The sequence below is a fragment of the Lichenostomus cassidix genome, chromosome 24 (assembly GCF_008360975.1).
Source record: "Lichenostomus cassidix isolate B80296 chromosome 24, HeHo_3.0, whole genome shotgun sequence".
NCBI lineage: Eukaryota > Metazoa > Chordata > Aves > Passeriformes > Meliphagidae > Lichenostomus > Lichenostomus cassidix.
This window is the reverse complement of record NC_139504.1, coordinates 1,792,274-1,810,541: the sequence shown is the minus strand read 5'-3', so window position 1 is coordinate 1,810,541 and position 18,268 is coordinate 1,792,274. Positions and strand designations below refer to the sequence as shown.

At 45.5% G+C, this 18,268-nt stretch overlaps 1 protein-coding gene across 8 annotated transcripts in view; it reads right to left on the bottom strand.

Annotated features, from left to right (window-relative positions):
* Window positions 1–18,268, bottom strand: part of PKNOX2 (PBX/knotted 1 homeobox 2) — an 86,443-nt gene that overhangs the window by 32,095 nt on the left and 36,080 nt on the right. For 3 of the 8 annotated variants that reach the window (XM_085081646.1, XM_085081640.1, XM_085081647.1), the window contains exons 2-4: window positions 15,207–15,268; window positions 6,586–6,743; window positions 6,190–6,273 (exon numbers count right to left, since the gene is read on the bottom strand). The gene's annotated coding sequence lies outside the window, so the exon portion shown is untranslated. Of the gene's footprint in view, window positions 1–6,189; window positions 6,274–6,585; window positions 6,744–10,621; window positions 10,720–13,748; window positions 13,834–15,202; window positions 15,269–18,268 lie in introns of those variants that run through there. The other 5 variants (XM_085081642.1, XM_085081644.1, XM_085081641.1 and 2 more) reach the window with 4 other exon arrangements.

The following is an 18,268-nucleotide window of genomic DNA, read 5'->3' as shown; positions in this document are numbered from 1 at the left end:
AGGACAACTCTTGTTTCTGAACCAATGGGAAAATGGGGATCACTATTTCCAGCTCTTTGAGAAGCTTCTGCCCCACAGCAACACATGCAATAGATGATGGAGGATTCAGCACAAGAAATCCCAAAATCAACTTTCCAGGCATTTCTTCTCCTCCACCTGAAGCATCAAAATTATTAGAGACTCTTGAGGATGTTTTTTTTCCAGCCACAGAAGGTATTTTTCCATACTAAGGGCAGATTGCCTTTTCCAAAGGGGATTTTTTGCAGAGGGGATGCAGTGAGATTTGCACTGACACCGAGTCAGTCACGCTCTCTCCACTGCAGGCTGCAAGTTCTTTATGTCCCCATCTTCACAGAGGGCCTGTGCAGGCTGAAGTTGATGATCTATGCATTCAGCTAAGCTAAAATGAAGAAATACAGCCGGGAAGGGAGGGAGAAGATCCTCCAGAGGACAGTAGATCTCACTCAGAACCACAAGGACAGACTCACTGCTGGCAGGTGATGCCAACTCTAGATTGGCCATAAAGCCATTTAACAGTGACCCTCTCCTCTCGAATGTTTCATTTCTAGCCACCAATCTGCACCTTTTTTTGCTTGTTTTTACCAAAATTCACAGGTTACCCTGAAAGATGAATACCAGCTTTTCACAAGGCATGAAAGGAAGTCACTTAGGCCACCCTGAGCTTATTAAAAATAAACCAAATGCTATTAAACGGTCAAAACCAGAAGAGAATCCAATTTTTCAAGACATCACCCATTCCTGGCCATTCCTCCATGTTCAAAGTTGCTTCCAAAGAGGCTCATCTACCACCTCATCTGGGGAGATCAGGAACATTTGTGCAAGAGAAACCACTGTGCCACCAAATAGTTTTAATTGTTTTTTAGGAATATATGGTAGCCAAATTTCCTCAATAAATTTCCTCAATAAATTTTCTCAGTGCAGTCCCAGGAGGTTTTTTGCACTGGGAGCATCTTTAGCTCTCAGCCAAGATGTTGCATTTACTAAATGCTGACCTTCATACCCTTCCCAGCATCCTGTTACTGAGTTATTGCCTGGTGAAAAAGGAGAATTTCAGTCTGTGTTTGTGCTCCAAGCATGGGCTAAAGCAGATAGTGATTTGATATTTCGCTAGAATAAACTCTGGACCAGAGCAAATCCCTTTTCTGTTTTTCTCCTTAAAAAGCAATTGGTCAATACATAAGCACTGGGATGAAAGGGAGAGGGAAACACCACGTCAGACAATGCCAAAAATCTCCTGCCAAACACTGGTTTGGAATGTCACTGGATGAGCCACTGAGCACCAGGGAAAGGAGCATTTATTTATTTATTTATTTAATATTTTCACCGAGCTGTTTCATGTTTTTATTTATTTATTTAATATTTATATGTATTTGTTATTTGTATTTACTTATTTAATATTTCCCAATCCTCCTCCCAACTTCAGCTCCACAGAAAGGATGGAGCTGCTTCAGTGGATTTCTGATGAGAACAACAATTACTGCTAAATATTTCCCTCCTCTCCAAAGATACCCATCTCTGAAAGGCTCCAGGGATATCTCTGCAACATAAACATGAGAATAAAACCTGCAAGAGCCAGTCAGAGCTTTAGTAGACAAGGTTAATGTACCTTGAACAGCAGCATTAAACAACTTTGCTCATTTTTTTAAGTGGAGAGCTGAGATACCTACACACATTTGAAAGTGTTATTTTTCTAGGGGAAGACCATTAAAGCACCTTCCAAAACAAACTGGCACGGGGAAACATCAAAGAAGCTTCTTCAAAGTAACCTGAGAATGCTTGAATTTTGTGCAACCCAGCCCTCTGCCCAAGGAAAGTTCCCAAAAGAGCAAGTTGGGATTTTTTTTTTCAGCAAATCAAAAAGCTTTGAAGTGAAGTGTAGCTGAGGAACCCCAAAAGTGCAGAAACTTCCCCTTGCTGGACATGAATTGTCCAAAAGAATTTTCTGGTTGCCTTGTAAAAAATGGGGAGCAGATGAATTTTCCAACGGTTCTTCTCTGAGAGCAATTACCTCTGAATAATTTATGTCCAAAGTCCAAAGTCTTGCCCTATGCTTTCAAACCTTGCCTTGTGTATTTTCCATCACAACCTGCTAATTCCACGGGTCAGGAATCACTGAGCATCCACATTTCCACCCTGCAAACACCACAGCTCAACCCACACTGGCAATGAGAAGGTCACAGAACAATCTGAGGTGGAAGAGATCCACAAGGATCATCCAGTCCACCTCCTGGCCCTGCACAGCTCCATCCCCATGGTCACAAAGCTTTGTCCAAATGCTTCTTGAGCTCTGGCAGCCTTGGAGGTAAAGGAGGTGAAAAGTATTCTTAGAATAAACACCACCAATCCTTCCTGCACTGAGTCATCAGTATTGTACCAAACTTAACCTGGACAAAGCAAATGCCCTCAGGTGCTCCTTGTGTGGCTCCACACCTTTCACCAGACACACAAAGCCCATAATTTCCATGTTTTTGTGAACACATTCCAGGTATATATGGAATTAAAACAATTAATAAAAGCCAAGCTGCTTCTCTCTCTACCTGTCTCTCACCCTAACCCTCACCTGGGCAGCCTGGCAGTGCCCAAGCACCCTCTGGGGGAAGAACTTTCTCTAATATCCAACCTAAACCTCCCCTGACACAACTTCAGGCCATTGCTTTGCCACTGGGCACCACAGAGATGAGATTGGTGTTTGCCCCTCCTCTTGCCCTCCTCTTCCCCTTCACCATTTTGGTGCTCTCCTTTGGATGGTCTCTAACATGTTCTCAATCATAATGTTGTTCTTACACTGTAGGGCCCAAAACTGCCCCCAGGACTGGAGGAGAGGTCACCCCAGTGCAGAGCAGAGCTGGACAGTCCCTCCCTGGCCCAGCTGGCCATGCTGGCCCTGAAGCCCCCAGGACAAGGACATCCCTGCTGGCTGCCAGGGCACTGCTGACTCATGTCCAGCTTTCCACCAACCACACCTCCCAGATCCCTTCCTGCAGAGCTGACTTCCTCATTCCTTGGTCTGTCTGTACCTCCAGGGCTGCCCATCCCAGGAGCAGAATCCAGCACTGTCCCTGCTGAACTTCATGGCCATGGCAAAGTCCTCCAGTGTGTCAAGATGTCCCTGCAGGACCTCCCTGCCTTCGAGGGAACCAACAGCTCCTCCAGCTCTGCACTCTGTGACCTTGCTCAATATCCCTCCCAGTCCTGTGCCCAGTGATTTCTGACAATGCTAAAGTGCACAGGGAGGAGGATGGAGCCCTGCAGAGCCCCACCAGGGACAGGTCCCCAGTCTGATGTCACTCCAGCCACTATTAACCCTTTGTGCCCAACCCCAAGCCTGTTGCTCACCCAGTGTGACACAGTTATCCAGCTGTGGGCTGGATGTCCTGTGCAGAGGACAAATGACAGATGGGATTGAAAGCTCCATCCCCAAGGTCCCTGCCAGGTTGGGAAGAGCTTCTCAGAGGACAAAAAAGGTGATGGCAAAAATTTTGATGGGTTTTGGAGAAATGAGCTGGAAGAAGAGGTTTGAATGTGGGTCTGAGGAGAATGAGGTGATGGGAAACTGTAAGATTTGGGAATTCTACAAAACCTTTTTCCCAAGACCAAAGGTGACATCAGCACTGTTGCTTGAGGATGAGAAGAAACAGACTCAAAAACTCTTGCTCTGCAAAAATTTAACCATCATTCAATGTTTTCCATTCCAAACTGACAGCAGCAGTCCTTCACCAGTTTCAACCAGGACAGAGTGATTTTTTTACAGTAGCTGGGAGAGGTGTTTGACCAGATCCTAATGTTATTTGATGCCATATCACATCATTGCCAGGGGCAAGTGATTTGCTCTGGTCTACAGACTGTCTCTCTCTTCTCAGAAGAAGAGAATTCATTCTCTTGGAGCAAGCATGGCAGACAGCAGAGGGGAATGCTGGTCCTGAGCAGAGGGAGAGGTTTGGGTGGCACAGCTGCAGTCAGGTCAACACTCTCTTTTTTGTACACTTTTGTTATTTGTATTTTTGCTGTTGTTGTTTCATTTTCCTCTCTCATTGCTGTTTGCAGTAAATTGTTCTTATTTCAGCCCACAATCCTTGCCTTTTGTGCTCCAATCTCCTCTCTTTGGGGGACAGGAAAGGGGAAGCAAGAGAGCTACAGGTAGCTTTGGAGTCTTGGAGAGAGGGGAACTAAACTGGGGAATGTCATCATTAAACCACAACCAATTTCCCCTCCAGTGCAAATATCAAAGTGCAAAACACACCAGTGCCAGTGCAAGACACAACCTCAACACTGACACCACAAACCAAGGACTTTTTCTAACTGTTGCTGCAGCCCATAAACACCCCATCGTCATTATTGCAATTTTCCCATATTTTTAAATACAACTTTAATTTTAACGCCTTCCTGGGGTGTTTATTTTGCCACTCAAATCTCACAGGCTTTATGCAAATCTCCCCAAACCTGCATGAGCAGCACCAGGTAAACAGAGATAGACACCTGCTCTGGGGTGGGCTTGCAGGAACTGGGCTAAAAACTGGGCTGAAAACAGCAGAGTGAACCCAACTGCACAAACACAACGACTTCCCACCCCTGGGAAAGTCACAAAAACAGCAACACCGCAGTACACTGAATAAAATCCTCTCCTCCCTTAAATCTGCCTCATTTCTCACTATATCCTGCTATCATGCTTGGAAATTTTCCCCTTGGGAGGGGGAAAGAAATCCCTCTGGAGCTGGCTATTTTCCTCTTTCCCATATGGCAGATAAATCAGAGTTCCTGACTCGCTGAGTTTCTGCTTCACATCCCTCTCTTGAAGCTCTCGGGCTCCTCCCAGTCTTACCTTCCCCCTAATTTCCTACATAAAATGTAAAATTCCCTACAAAAAAATGACTCTGCCGACCAGAAAACAAAAATAAGGTTTTCATTGAGGTGTTCTGGTATCTGCAGAGATCCCAAGCCAGGACACTAAAGATTGAGACAGAAGCACCAGGATTAATCACCACAATTGAAACATCTTTCATTTGCCCATTTGAAAGCAATTTTTTGGCCATATTTCCAGCCTCGATGATAAAAGAGAAGTTTGAGATGTGATGTGGTGATTTATTTAAGCTCCAGCCAGCTAGGGAGTTACAATGGGTTTCAAACTCCTTTTAATTCCCCAACACTCACCAGAAAAGTAATTTCAAAGTGAACCCAACCTGTACCTTTATCAGAAAGGGGTAAAATCAGACTAAGGAGATATTCATCACTTCCTTCATCATGTGGGGTTTTTTTTTGGCTGAAGGAAGGTCACCAGCAAGAATCAGGGTTTAAAGGGCAGCCTGGGGGAAATAATCCTGTCCTTATTGGCTGCTTTTTATTAAAAGGGACTTTCAGAGGAGGCAAGACTCAGAAGGAAAACTCAAAGAAAAGATGTTCTGCTGCACCATGGACCAAAGGAAGGTTTGGGGTTTTCCCCTGAGAAGCCCCCACTCTAAATAAAACCAGTTTAAGAGGAAAACAGGCACTTTTGCAGAATATTTGCACAAATTGAAAGTGCCACTTGCATTTCCAGCGACCAAAGATTTCTGTTTGCTCCTATAGGAGGGAAGTTGGAGCCAAGAGGGTTTTATTTTCTGTGTCACCTGCCGGCTGCCCTGCTTTTGGCACGGATCAAGCCCATTTGTCACTCTGTCAAGCCCTAATTTTAGTGATCAGGGTTGACTAAAGGACTGTGAAACCCTTGGTTTCATGTATATCTTATTTTAAGCTCTGCATATCATTTATTTTTAGTTGGTGACCATTTCCCTGCATCCTACTGCCGGCTGTGCCAAAATTGTGAAGTGCTAACAGCCCATATTTCAGAGTATTTTCACAAAAATGTATATCTGTGTTTTCCTCCAGGCTGCTTATGCCTTGTAGGGCTCTTCACAATATGTTATCAACACTTGAGCTTTAAAAACAAGGCTCCCTGCACAGACTGATTTCTTTAAAAAAATAAAAATTTTTAGAAGTGTAATTCCCCCCTGAAATGCTCACTGCATTTAGGGAAGGGTTGATAACAATTTCAGTGTAACAGAAAACAGCAGAAATTCCTCCAAATAAAGCCACACCGAGGTCATGACTCACCACATCCTGCTCAATTAATGCACATAATTGCACAATTAATATATGTAATTGCTTAATTAATATAAAGCAAAGCAGCCTTACTGTTAGGGGTGCTCAGGGAGCCACTGCCCTGGAAGTGTCCTCCCACTGCCCCGAAAACCAGATTGTCTGGGTGAGGATCACAACCTGGGAAAGCAAAGATGAAATAGTTGAATATTGAGAGAAAATGATGAAATGAGAAAGAGAAATATTCAGCAAAGGATAAAGGTCTGCACTAGGAAAGGTCTGCTGGCAGTGTCAGTGGTGGGCAAGTCTGCTCTTAATGCACTTTTTTGGAAGGATGATGGGGGAAATAGGAGGAATGGAGGAAAATGTAGATGGAATAACCCCTGAGATGAAAACAGCACTGATGGCTGAGCTAGATCAGGGCTTTTCCCCAGCAGGTTTGAACATCTCCAAGAAAGCACAAAAAATAAATCAGATTTTTAGAGGTCGAACCGAGATATGTCCAGAGAGTGAAGCTGTGCTTGTTGTCAGTCTGTCCTCAAAGGATGAAGGTCAATGCTGTCCTGTGCTGTCCTTTTCCACTCCTCTGAAATCTGAATGCTGAAATCTTGTCACAGGATCACACTGAAGGTTACTGCTGCAATCTGGGTCTGAAAAGGAGAAAAAAGGGGAAAAGGAATGAAGCAGCACTGCTGTTGGCCGTGCCCCATCTCACCTTGGCAGTTGCCATTTCCCTGTTAATTATACTCTTTGCTTGAGTGTAAATGTGTTTTATACTTGGGCTCAGACAGAGTGAACTGGGAAACAGCCACTGCCTCAGAAATGGGGAGCTCCAGACACTATGTAATGAGGAAAAGTCCATCCATGGGTTAGAGATGATTTTGCAACTACCAAGAATGTGGCCTTTATGAGAGTGGGACTTCTAGGCCCATCTCAGCAGTTCCAATGGGAAACAAAGATGGGCTGAGCAAGGATCAGCACAGCCACTGACACAGGGGTGTTTGGACTGCAAGAAAAGGAATACAAGAGATAAAATCCACCAGATCTCTCAATATAGATCACCTCTAGTGAGCCTCTCGGATCTTCATCATCCATCTGATGAATGTCCCTCAACATACATCACCTCCAGATGTTACCTCTGTCTATAAACATCATCTGACATCTCCAAAATATGTCTGATACATCTACCTGGATATGTATCACCTGGCAGAGAGCTCCTCAGCTCTCCAATAGAAATCCCTTATGATAATATTTATATAGTCCAATATACACAGAACCTCTGCCAAGCTCCTCAGCCTACCACTGATGTTCACCTTGGTATCTCTTTTATGGATCCAATACATCCAACATGGTACACCTCATCCCCAGGGAGCTCCTCAGAGCTCTGAAAGATGTCCCTTGACATGTCACCTCCAGAGATCTCAGATCCCCACAACACACCCCAGGGATGCATCTCAGCCATACATCACCAGCAGAGAGCTGTGCCTCGTGTGGTGAGGCCAGACAGGATGAGAGCTGCTTCCCCTGGTTTCAATTCCATCCCAACCCCCTGCATTAACAACCAACACATGCAGGTTTGTGCCTTTACAGCAGGTGTCCACCAGCTCATGGAACATGGGGCCAGAAGAGTTCTATGGAGAGAATTGCATAGGAAATGCCATTTCTGGAAACCTGGCCTAAGGTCATTGCCCAAGGAGATATGGAAACAGCTGGCTCATTTCAGGGCAAAGCATGGCAGAAACATCCAAACATGGAAAACTTGGTGAAAAGAACAAAAGGTCAAGGTGCCTCTTGACTTCTCAGGCCATTGTAGGTCCTGCTGAGAGATGGGGAGACCCAATCTGGGTTACACTAAGTGCTCAGAAGGGTCTAACCCCAAAACTCTTCCACCACAGCAGCGGGGGAAATGTTAAGGTTATTTATGGTAAAGAATTAATGCTCATGCCTTGGAGGAGCATGAATGGGCTGATGCCAAATACATCTTGTGAAGCTGTGACTTGATTTTCATTGATTTGTCCTGACACCACGATGAAAAAGCTCATGTTTTGCACCAGCCCTTCATCCCTGTAAAGACTGTTTTTCACCCCTGTAAAGACTGTTTTCCATCCCACAGGAAAGACTTTTGTCATCCAGGAGGAACAGGAGCAGAAATAAAGCTCTGTCAGTGTTAAAAGAGCTCTGATAGCCTGGTAGACTGATTTTCATCCTTGGAGGTGCTCCAGCCTGAGGTGTTGGACGTCACCTGCATGTAGGCCAAAAACATTGTGCAGCTTCTGCAGAAATGATGCCATTTTTGCCCCCAACACAAAGAGCACCAAGAGCCAACCCCACCAGGGACATCTCCCTGCACACCCTTGCAGAGAGAGTCTTTTCCAGCTGGCACACACTTTTAGCAACTTCAAAAGGCATCCTTTGAAGTTCAGCAGAGGCCTTTGAAGTCCTCCCGACGCGAAGGGAACGGAGGAGATGCCTCCTTCAAGAAGCTCCACCACAGGCAATGCAAGCCAGCAAGACTCATGGTGTCCCTGGCTGTGCTCAGCAGCTGCCTGAGGGTCATGAACGAGACACCATTCCTGACAAGTCATCAATCCCCCCAGATGCCCTCAATCCTGATCCACTTGACCTGAATAGCATCCAACAGCAGAGATGGGAGCCCAGTATCCTGGGATGTCAGCCTGTACCCAGGCTGGAAAAAGCCAAAGGCATGCCTGTTAATAAAGGTTTAATGAAGTGCAAGGGAATGCTAATAAAGCCGACGTTTAGCAAAACAAAATTCGGGATTTTTGCAGAAAGTCTAGGATTTTAAAGCAAGAAGGCTTTTCCCAGCCTGTCACTTTGTTTCTTCCAATGGGAGCAGGCTGTGATGCTTCCAACCTCAGTGTGTCAATGCTGTTTAATTGTGGCTATCGAATTTTAATAAATTTATTGCCAGCTTCTCTGATCTAAGGGGAAACCACAAACGGTGAAATCCCCAAAAATGCTGGGTTTTGTTGAATGATTTTTATACCCCACTCTATGCCCAGTAGCAAGCTGTACTGGCCCCAAACTCCACAGCCATGGGGACAACCAAAGAAACCCTTTAACAGTTAAAAACAATATAAATGCAAAAGTCAAAGCTCAAATTTCTGTTAACCCTTTAAAGAGCTCCAAGGGATGATCATGGCTCTCCAAACACCTTGGCAACACCTGCTGCCATCTGCAACGAGGACTTCTGTGATGAAAACCTTTGGTATGTTGGGTTTTTCCCCCCACAGAGCAATTTCTGTAGCATCTCCAGCCTCTGGACAAGGGCTGTGGCCAGGGGCTGGGGATGCTCAAAGGGGCAAAGAGGAATATGGTATTTTCAATTCAGAAGTAAAACTGGTGATGCACAAACCCCACCCTCTCTCAGAGAGAGAGAAAGATTTGAGACATGCCCATACCAGATATTTTGGACATGCCAGACCCAAATATTTTTGTATTTCTGCAAAAGCAAAGCTGCTTTGAGGCAAAACACAGTTGGGAGAGATGAGCCTATCAGTGCAGCCCTGCTGTGGGTGACTCACATAGTCCAAACGGGGCAAGCAGAGCAATACTGGCCATCCCCAGCCCAGCCAGGCACATGTGAGCACATCTGGATCCAGGGAACAAAAGCAGCCTCTCCACACTGCGCTGATAAATAATGGAAAGGCAAAGTGCCCTGCAGAAGCAGCACCATACTGTTCGGCCTCGGGCGAGACGGAGGAAAATTCGGTACCCATGAGGTCTGCAACAGTGGGATTAATAACACATCAATTTTAATGCAGGGTGGCTTGTGCGGTTTTTTCGCTTTTCCTTCTTTTTTTTTTTTCCCTCCCTCCTGCTTCACAAACAGCAAAGTGAATGTTTGAGCATCTCAGTGGGGGGTTAATGAGGACTCTGATTAGTTATTCAGATTTGCCGACGCTGCCTACATCCATCCTCGGATGGGGGAATAACAGGGAAGGGTTTGCAGGAAAAGCTCTTAAAGATGACCTGCTTGGCTTGCAGAGCTCAGGCAGATGCAGGTTTTGGGGGCTCACGTTACAGGGGTCCCCAGCCCCAAAATCCTAGTGCCAACTTTGGGATGGAAAAGCATATTTTCCCATCATTTGTAGAGGATGCAAAAAGCTGCTGCACGTTCAGCCACAACAATTCCTACAAAGGTTCCAAGGAAAATATTTGGATTTGTGGGATTTTTTTTTCATGTGGAAAACCAATTCTTGGGTGCCCTTAATAAAATCTGTGTGCAGTTATGGTCAGAAGTGCATGACCATAAATGATGGATGGACAGATGCATGGCTTCATGGATGAATATGGATGCAAGGATGTATTTATGCACAGATGCAAGGATGAACACAAAAGGTGGAAAGATGCATGGAGACATAGAGGCAAGGGTGGAAGAAAGGATGGATCATCCCATAAGCCACCACTGGGCTGCAAAAATGCAACAACTGCTGCAGTATTTTCTACAGCATCCCATAAAAGTCTAGCAGTGGTTTATGTCCCTGCAGGAAAGCAATGAGCTCACCTCCTTGCTCCTTGACCCAGGGATATTTTAAGCAGGTTGAGCTCACATCAGTATTTTAAGGTTGAACTGCTGTATTTCGGGGTTTCTTTCCAGATTTAGGCTTTTGTTCATCACCTGCATCAAAAATCAAAAGGGAACCTGAGAAAATAGATGGCAGGTGTCCTAAACAATGCTGCAAAAGGCCTCAAGGATGGAGCCAGGGAGGTGTTTCATGGCATTGCTAATAAAACAATGTAGGCATTATTTTAGGATTCAGCCTAGGATTCATTCTTTCCTCATCAAGAAGAAATACTTGAAGGATGAGCAGGATGGTGAAGGCATCCCTCAGTGGTAAATTCATCCAACAAAGAATGTCAACACTTTATTTCTACTTGGGTTTGAGACCCAGTTAGCTCTTGTTTTGAGCATCACTCAGCCCAGCATCCACCAGGGGTTTGGGGGGCTAAACTCTGGTATTTGTGTCATTCCCCACAACACCTGCCAGGACCTCAGAGCAAAGACAAACTGGAGTTATCCTTCCCATTTCTCATGGAGGCACTCCATCCCACACAGGCTCTTTTCCCAAGGACTGCCTCCATATGCTTTGTCTGGGATTTAAACGGGGAGTTAATTGTTCTGAATTAACAGCTCCAGCTGGAGAAGCAAACAAGCAATTTGCAACCTTAAGATAACACCCAACTTAGCTCAAGTGATTTAAGTTGGGATGGTTTGGTTGTGGGGTTTGGGGGTTTTTTGGGTTGTTTTTGGTTTATGTTTTGTTTTGGGTTGGTTTTTTGGGGGGTTGGGTTTTTGAGGGGTTTTGTTTGTTTGTTTGTTTGTTTTGTGGTTTGGAGGTTTTTGTGTTTGTTTGTTGGTTGGTTTGTTGGGTTTTGGTTTGGGTTTTTTGTTTTCTGAGGGGAAATAATGCCTTTCTGGTTGTGCCTTTCTGGTTGTGAATGCACTGTCCAGAGCTTGGCTAAAATCACTTAATACCTCCAATCTACCAGGAGTGGCCATTGGCACATGGCCACAGGAGGAGGTGGGATTGCAGGACAAAGTGAAAAAATAAAAAAACTCTGCATTTTACTTTACTTTACACAGGAAAAATATAATACATCCTCATCATTGCTGGGCAACCGACTGACTGAAGAAGGGCTAAGGATTATTTTCTCCCCAGCACCCTTTTTTTTTATTACATAGAATCACAGAATCCCAGAATGGTTTGGGCTGGAAGGGACCTTAAAACTCCTCTTGTTCCAACTCCCTGCCATGGGCAGGGACACCTTCTGCTATCCCAGGTTGCTCCAAGCCCTGTCCAGCTTGGCATTGGACACTGCCAGGGATCCAGGGGCAGCCACAGCTTCTCTGGGCACCCTGTGCCAGGGCCTGACCACCCTCCCAGGGAAGAATTTCCATTTACAGTTTGTTTCAAAATACTCAAGCTGTCAAAAAACAAAAAAACTACCACCAGCAAACTCTTTCAAGCTTTATCCCTTTGCCCTCTTTCATCTTTTTCCCTTTCCTTTTTTTTCATTCACTGCTAGGTAGAGGAAGGGAGAAGGAAAGACCATGATGATTATTTGTTTACAAGACTAGATCTTCAACACGTATATATCAATTTTTTAAAAAATTGTAATTTCAGCACTTTAAATCCATTCTAATCTCACTCAGGATGTGTGATTCAAGGACCAAAGCCCACCCCTCTCTCCCAGCCCTCCATGCCTGGTTTTAAGAGGAGCCAATGGTGCTGGCAGTGAAACAGACTCCACGAGAAAAGACTTCTGTGATTATGACCAAGTGTCTGTTGGCAGATTGAGTGGGAACTCCTCTTGTTACTTGTCCTGGTTCCAGCCAGGAGAAGCTTCATTTTTGCAGGAGCTGGGAGGGGCCATGGCAGGACCTGGAGGTTATTCTATACCACTTCACATCATTTCTTGGGGGCAGGAAAGGGACTCTTCCCAGCCAAAGGGAGCAGCTCTAGCTTCAAGGTGAGCATTTCTGTGTGTGAATTACTCTCTTTTTTGGTACACTTTTGTTGTTAATATTGTTGCTGTTTGTTCTCTTTTCTCATTCCTGTTTCCAGTAAATTGTTCTTATCTCAACCCATCTTTTTGAAGATGATCTTTGCCTTTTGTGCCTCCAGTTCTCTTCTCCAGGAGGAGAAGGGGAGGGGAAAGGAGATTGAGCAAGTGGCAGCATGGGGTTTGCAGAGCCTCAGCAGAAGCACTAAATTGGGTGCACCAACCATTCCTAAACCATGACACTAGCCTGCCAAGACTGAACTGGGAGTCAATGTCCATCAACATCCAATGGTTTCCCAGGAGCATCAGGATTGGGTCCTGTCAGATGACTGGGATTGTGGATGGAATCATGGATGGAGTCATGGATGGAGTCATGGATGGAGTCATGGATGGAGCCATGATCTTCCAACCTGGTCTCCTGCTGAAGTCAGGACAGTTTGTCTCCATTTTGTCTCCTTTTTCCAGAGCAAAAGAGGTCTAACTGTGCCCTGAAGACACAGAGAAGGAACATTAAGATGCAATGATGCATCCTCCTCCAACGATGGGAGGAACCTCCAAACCACAGACCCAACTCTGGGGCTGTGGGACTCAGGCAGCCTTGGAAGCTCAGATCCCCAGTGCCAAGCTGTGCTACCTGACGACCTCCTGGCTCGTGCACAAAGTAACAGGAGAAGCGATAAATCACTTTGGCACCTTCCCTGGGCATGGCAGCCCTCGATAAAAACCCAAAACTCAAGGGAGGGAGTCTGACACCACACTATTCCCAGTGCATTCTGCTGCGCAGATTAATCCTTCTTGATGGAGAATTACAATTAGGGCTCCGTCTTAAGGAGATATCAGCAATCAGATATCTTATCAAATGCCACCTCAATTATTCAAATAATCCCTGGCTCTTAGATTTGGGTGCTGTTTAGGGAAAGCGGTCCGATTAATGTGCTGACACTTCCCCATCACGTCCGACATCCTCAACTTCGTGTCTGATTACGGAATTTGCATTCAATTTAATTTTTTTCCATCTGGAGTAAATGAATAATCTGAGTACCTACCCCAGCCTTAATTACATTTGTTAAATTAAAAACCCGGGATGTGAGAAATTTAAATGCATGTAGCTCCATGGCCAGACAAACCTGCATGTTCAACCTGCCGCAGCCCTGCCAGCTCCTGCTCCAATTTCTCTTCCTTCCCCACAGCCAGGCATCAAGGAAATTACAACTAGAAAACAAAAATTCTTTCTAAACGATGAAACAATAGATGATCTTTTGACATTTCCAGCGCTGTTTGCAAGGGAATGAGATAAAATGTAATAAATTCATATACTTCTGTGTGTTTCTTGGCTCCAGCAGCTAAAATTTCCATCTCTTTATGCAGGAGTCCTGGGGAGCAGAAATCCTTGATAATGCCAAACAATTCGACACTTTATTTTCTCTTTACTCCACACCATGCAAAACACAGGCTTCAAGCTGCCAGCTGCTGGGAGTGAAACCAGATGCCACATCCCTTTTCCATATGGAAACAGAAATCGCCCCGTCTGGGGGGAGCAGGGGGGTTGTGCTCCCCCTGTCACAGCCCTCCCTGACCCCAGGGCTACTGCTGGCACACACAAAGCCTCTCTGCAACAGCAAAAAAACCCCTGTTTCAATGATGCAATTGTCAGTTTTTTATACTCAGCCAGGCCAGATCCCTGTACCATCAGACCCAGAGGACATCAAGAAAGATTCACTCCAAGCCACCACGTTTCCTAATTTTAAAACAGAGAAGGTAAACAGAGAGGTGTGAGTAAAACTACTGAACTTGATTTTTTTTTTTAATGAATTTAGGAGAAGCTTGCTGAATTTCCCTTCTTTTGGAGATGATGAAACTTAAAAGGCTGGAATTAATAGGTGGACTCAAAGTGGTGATGAGAAAAGCATCCAAATAATTTAAGAATAATTAAACATAAGCAGAAGATACAGCATTACCAGCTCAGACCATTTTAGGAAGAATACTTCACAGATTAATTGGAAATGAGAAATGTCAAATAAATATATCTGGGTGTTGATCTAGCTGTCAGCAGCAATGAAAACATTGAGGAAAGTCTTCTGTTAGCACTCACAAAGACTGAATTAAATAACTTACATGGGAGTGAGTGCAATGACAACAATCCCCCAGTCTGAAGCCTGTGAGACCAGTAATAAAATGGGGTTAAAAATATTCAGGGAAAGACACACTGAAGTGAGACAGGTGAGAGCAGAATCAAAAATAGCTTTTCCCTTTCCTCCCAGCATGCCTGCAGCTCAGACAACACTTCTGCACTCCCAGGAAGCTGGATTTGACTCCCAAACCCCAAAAAAACCCCTCAGAGAGGTGTAATAGAGCATCCCCCAGGCAAAGTGGCCATCAGAGCAGGCAACTTGGATGCAGCCTAATGGACCTGTGGTTCCTCATCCTTCCTGACTTTCTTCTGCTTTGTTTGGAGTTCACAGTTATAGTTCCGGAGAAGAAAACATCATGTTTTAGCAATGAGGTCCCCAGCGAGGCTGTTTAAAAATTAATTAGTGCCATGCAACGTATTAGCGATGAACAGTAATTTTAGCTTTTGTACCTACTTCATTGCCTTCTACATGGTTGTTATTCCAGCTTTTCCATGGTCCTCCCAGCCAGCCAGCACCTACACAGAGCATAGCAAGGAAATCATTGGCTGTGCCTCCTGGAAATACCCAATTCAACAGCAAACACACATCACAGTGTATTCTCTCTGAAGTTTTAAATAAATGAAGGTCATATTTGCTGAGCTGGCTGGAAGGTTGGGAAGCTGCTCTGCTCACAGAGGTTCCCATCATCCCAAAGGGCAGTTGGCCAAGGGGATGAGCCTGGCTGAACAGCCCCCATAGCCCCTGAGCAATGTGGGTGTTGTCTGGAGGAAGTTCATCCAGGATGGAGGACAGAGGTCCTCTCCATGGACAGACATGGAGATCACCCAGCCCTGAAGATGGAGAACCTTCAAGGATGGAGGTCTGCCAACCCCAAGGATGAAGATTCTCCTCCCAACCCAGGGAAGAAGATCCCCATATCCCAAAGATGGAGACACAACTCTTCCCAATCCTCCCAACTCTGAAAGTGAAGATGCTCAAGCCTGAAGGATGGAGCTCCACAAAAACAAGGAAGAATTCACCCAACCCCAAGGATGGGAATTTCCCCAACTGCAAGGAAGGGGATCTCCCAACCCTGCAGATGGAGATCTCAAAACCCAAGGATGGAGACTCACAAACATCAACAGAGCCTCTAACCCTGAGTATGGGGATCCACCAACCCCAGTGATGCAGATCCCCAAGACCAAAGACCCTCACAACCCTGAGGATGGAGATTCTGCAGACTCCAAGGATGGAGATTCCCCAAACCAAGAACTGAGAACTTCCAATGAGAGAGAAATTCCCTCCAGGACAAAGACCCCCCAAACCTAAGGATGCAAACCTCATCTTCCCCAGTCCCGTGGAGAGCAATCCCTGGGACACCAGTGGCTGAATTCTTCACTCCACACTGCAGAGAGCAGGACCTGGGGGCCTCACCCTGCCCCAGCAATGGGCAACCCCAAACTGCAACCCCAAACCAGCCACCATTCTGCTCCTTTTGGCAGCTAGTGAGGGCAGCAGGGACCAAGGAACCTCGCTGTGCCCGCTGCCTTCAGGTGCACTGCGGAGCTGAGGGGGAATTCGCTGGGACATCTGGAATATATTCATTTTACAGCATGTTTCATATCACAGACAGGTACTTTGAAGCAGTTAAGTAGTAGCAGGGCAGCACGTCCCCATGGGTGGGCTGCGGTTTGTGCTTTCAGCCCCAGCTTCCCCAGCATGACAAAGGGGCTGGGGAGACAGAGCTGACGTTTCCCAAACACAGCCTTGTGCCTCTGGGGGCAAATCCAGCGAGAAATTAAAACCCAAAAGGCCAAAAAAATAAAAGGAAAAGAAAAAAAATAGAAAGAAAACGACCCCCACATCTAAGTGATGTTGATTCCCACATCAGGCTATTAACAGGCCCATCACAAATTGGAAATGACTCAGATAAATTAAATGGCTTAGCAACTGTGAGGAAAGGCCCTTCTGAAGATTCACTTGTTTCGCGGAAAAGAAATTATTCGGGAATTTAAAATCTTTTCCAGCAGCTTGACACAGACACCCTGTCAAGCCCACATGTTGATGCTCATGCAGCCCTGGGAGGCTGTCAGCCCTGAAAGGAAAAGTCAGAGAATCCCAGAATGGTTTGGGTTGGAAGGGATTTTAAAGATTATTAATACCAATTCCCTGTGATTGGCAAGGACACCTTCCACTGTCCCAGGCTGCTCCAAGCCCTGTCCAGCCTGGCCTTCGACACTTCCAGGGATCCAGGGGCAGCCACAGCTTCTCTGGGCACCCTGTGCCAGGGCCTCAAACCCTCACAGCCAAGAATTTCTTTCTGATATCTAAACCTCCCCTCTTTCAGTTCAGTGCTATTAAAATCCTCTGCAAGCACCCAAAAGCAGAGAGTGGATAAAAAGGGGGATACAGGAATGTTCCTGCTGGTGAGCCCCTAACGAGGCTGTGCCTCCTAGCAAAACTATTAAAAACCTCCAATGAGGAGGTCTGAAAATGGGATGATTTGACTCAAAACATCCCCCTGCTGAGGGAAAGCCAGCAAACGAGCTGCAATTAAAAAAGAAAGGGGGGACAGTAACACGGGGCAAGAAGCTCAGGCTGCAGCCCTGGGTGCAGTGAGGTGCAGTGATGCCAAAACCTGCAGGGATCCCCGAGGCTCAGAGAGCTGCAGTGATTTACCCCCAAAGCTGCAAGCCACTGCTTTTCTCCTGTGTTAATTCATGAAATTCATGCATTGAACCTACCTGACTTCAGAGGCAAAGCCCTTTTAGCTCATGCAAAATTGAGGGGCTGTTCACCTTCAGACACTATTTCGCCGGCAGCAGCAACTCAAAACCCCTTTTAGTGGAAGTTCAGAGGTATAAAAGATGCAAAACACCCCTAAATTATTCACAGGGTGTTTCAATCAAAGCCCTGCTATGGGATAAAGGGAAGGATCTGGTGACCCTGGGGATGTCTCCCCATCCCTGTCTGGATGGAAAAACCCTTCTTGTATTTACTGGGGAGAAGTGAAAGGGGGAGAGAATAAAATGAAAGGGTTTCCTGTATCCACAAAGGGCTGGGGAGTGAGGAATGCAAGGAGCATCCATTTTTCAGGTGCATCCAACCAGCCAATCCTGGTCACATTTGCCCTTTGGCAACACTGAAGCTTTTCCAAACTTTTATGGCACCAGAGGAGTGAAATTAAAGTGGGGCATGGGAAGGGCAACTGCAAACCAAGAAATCCAGCAAGAAGGGATAGAAGCAACCAAAAACAAAAAAAAAAGGAAAATTAATAAGAAATTCAGAAATTGTTGTTTTGTATTTCAAATACAGGAGGTTTTCAAAAAGCAAAAGCCCTGGAAGATTTTTTTTTTCCATTTTTTCCTCTCTATTTTGCTTCTTTGCGTTTCATTGCTCATCCAGGTGCTCCTGAGCTGGAATTTCCATTTCTCCAGCTCCTTCTTGGGGCAAAACCCCAACAGACCCATGCAAAAAAACCAAAACCCAATCCCCAAAGTAGGACACCAAGCCCTGCTCAATCCAAGCCCAGCCTG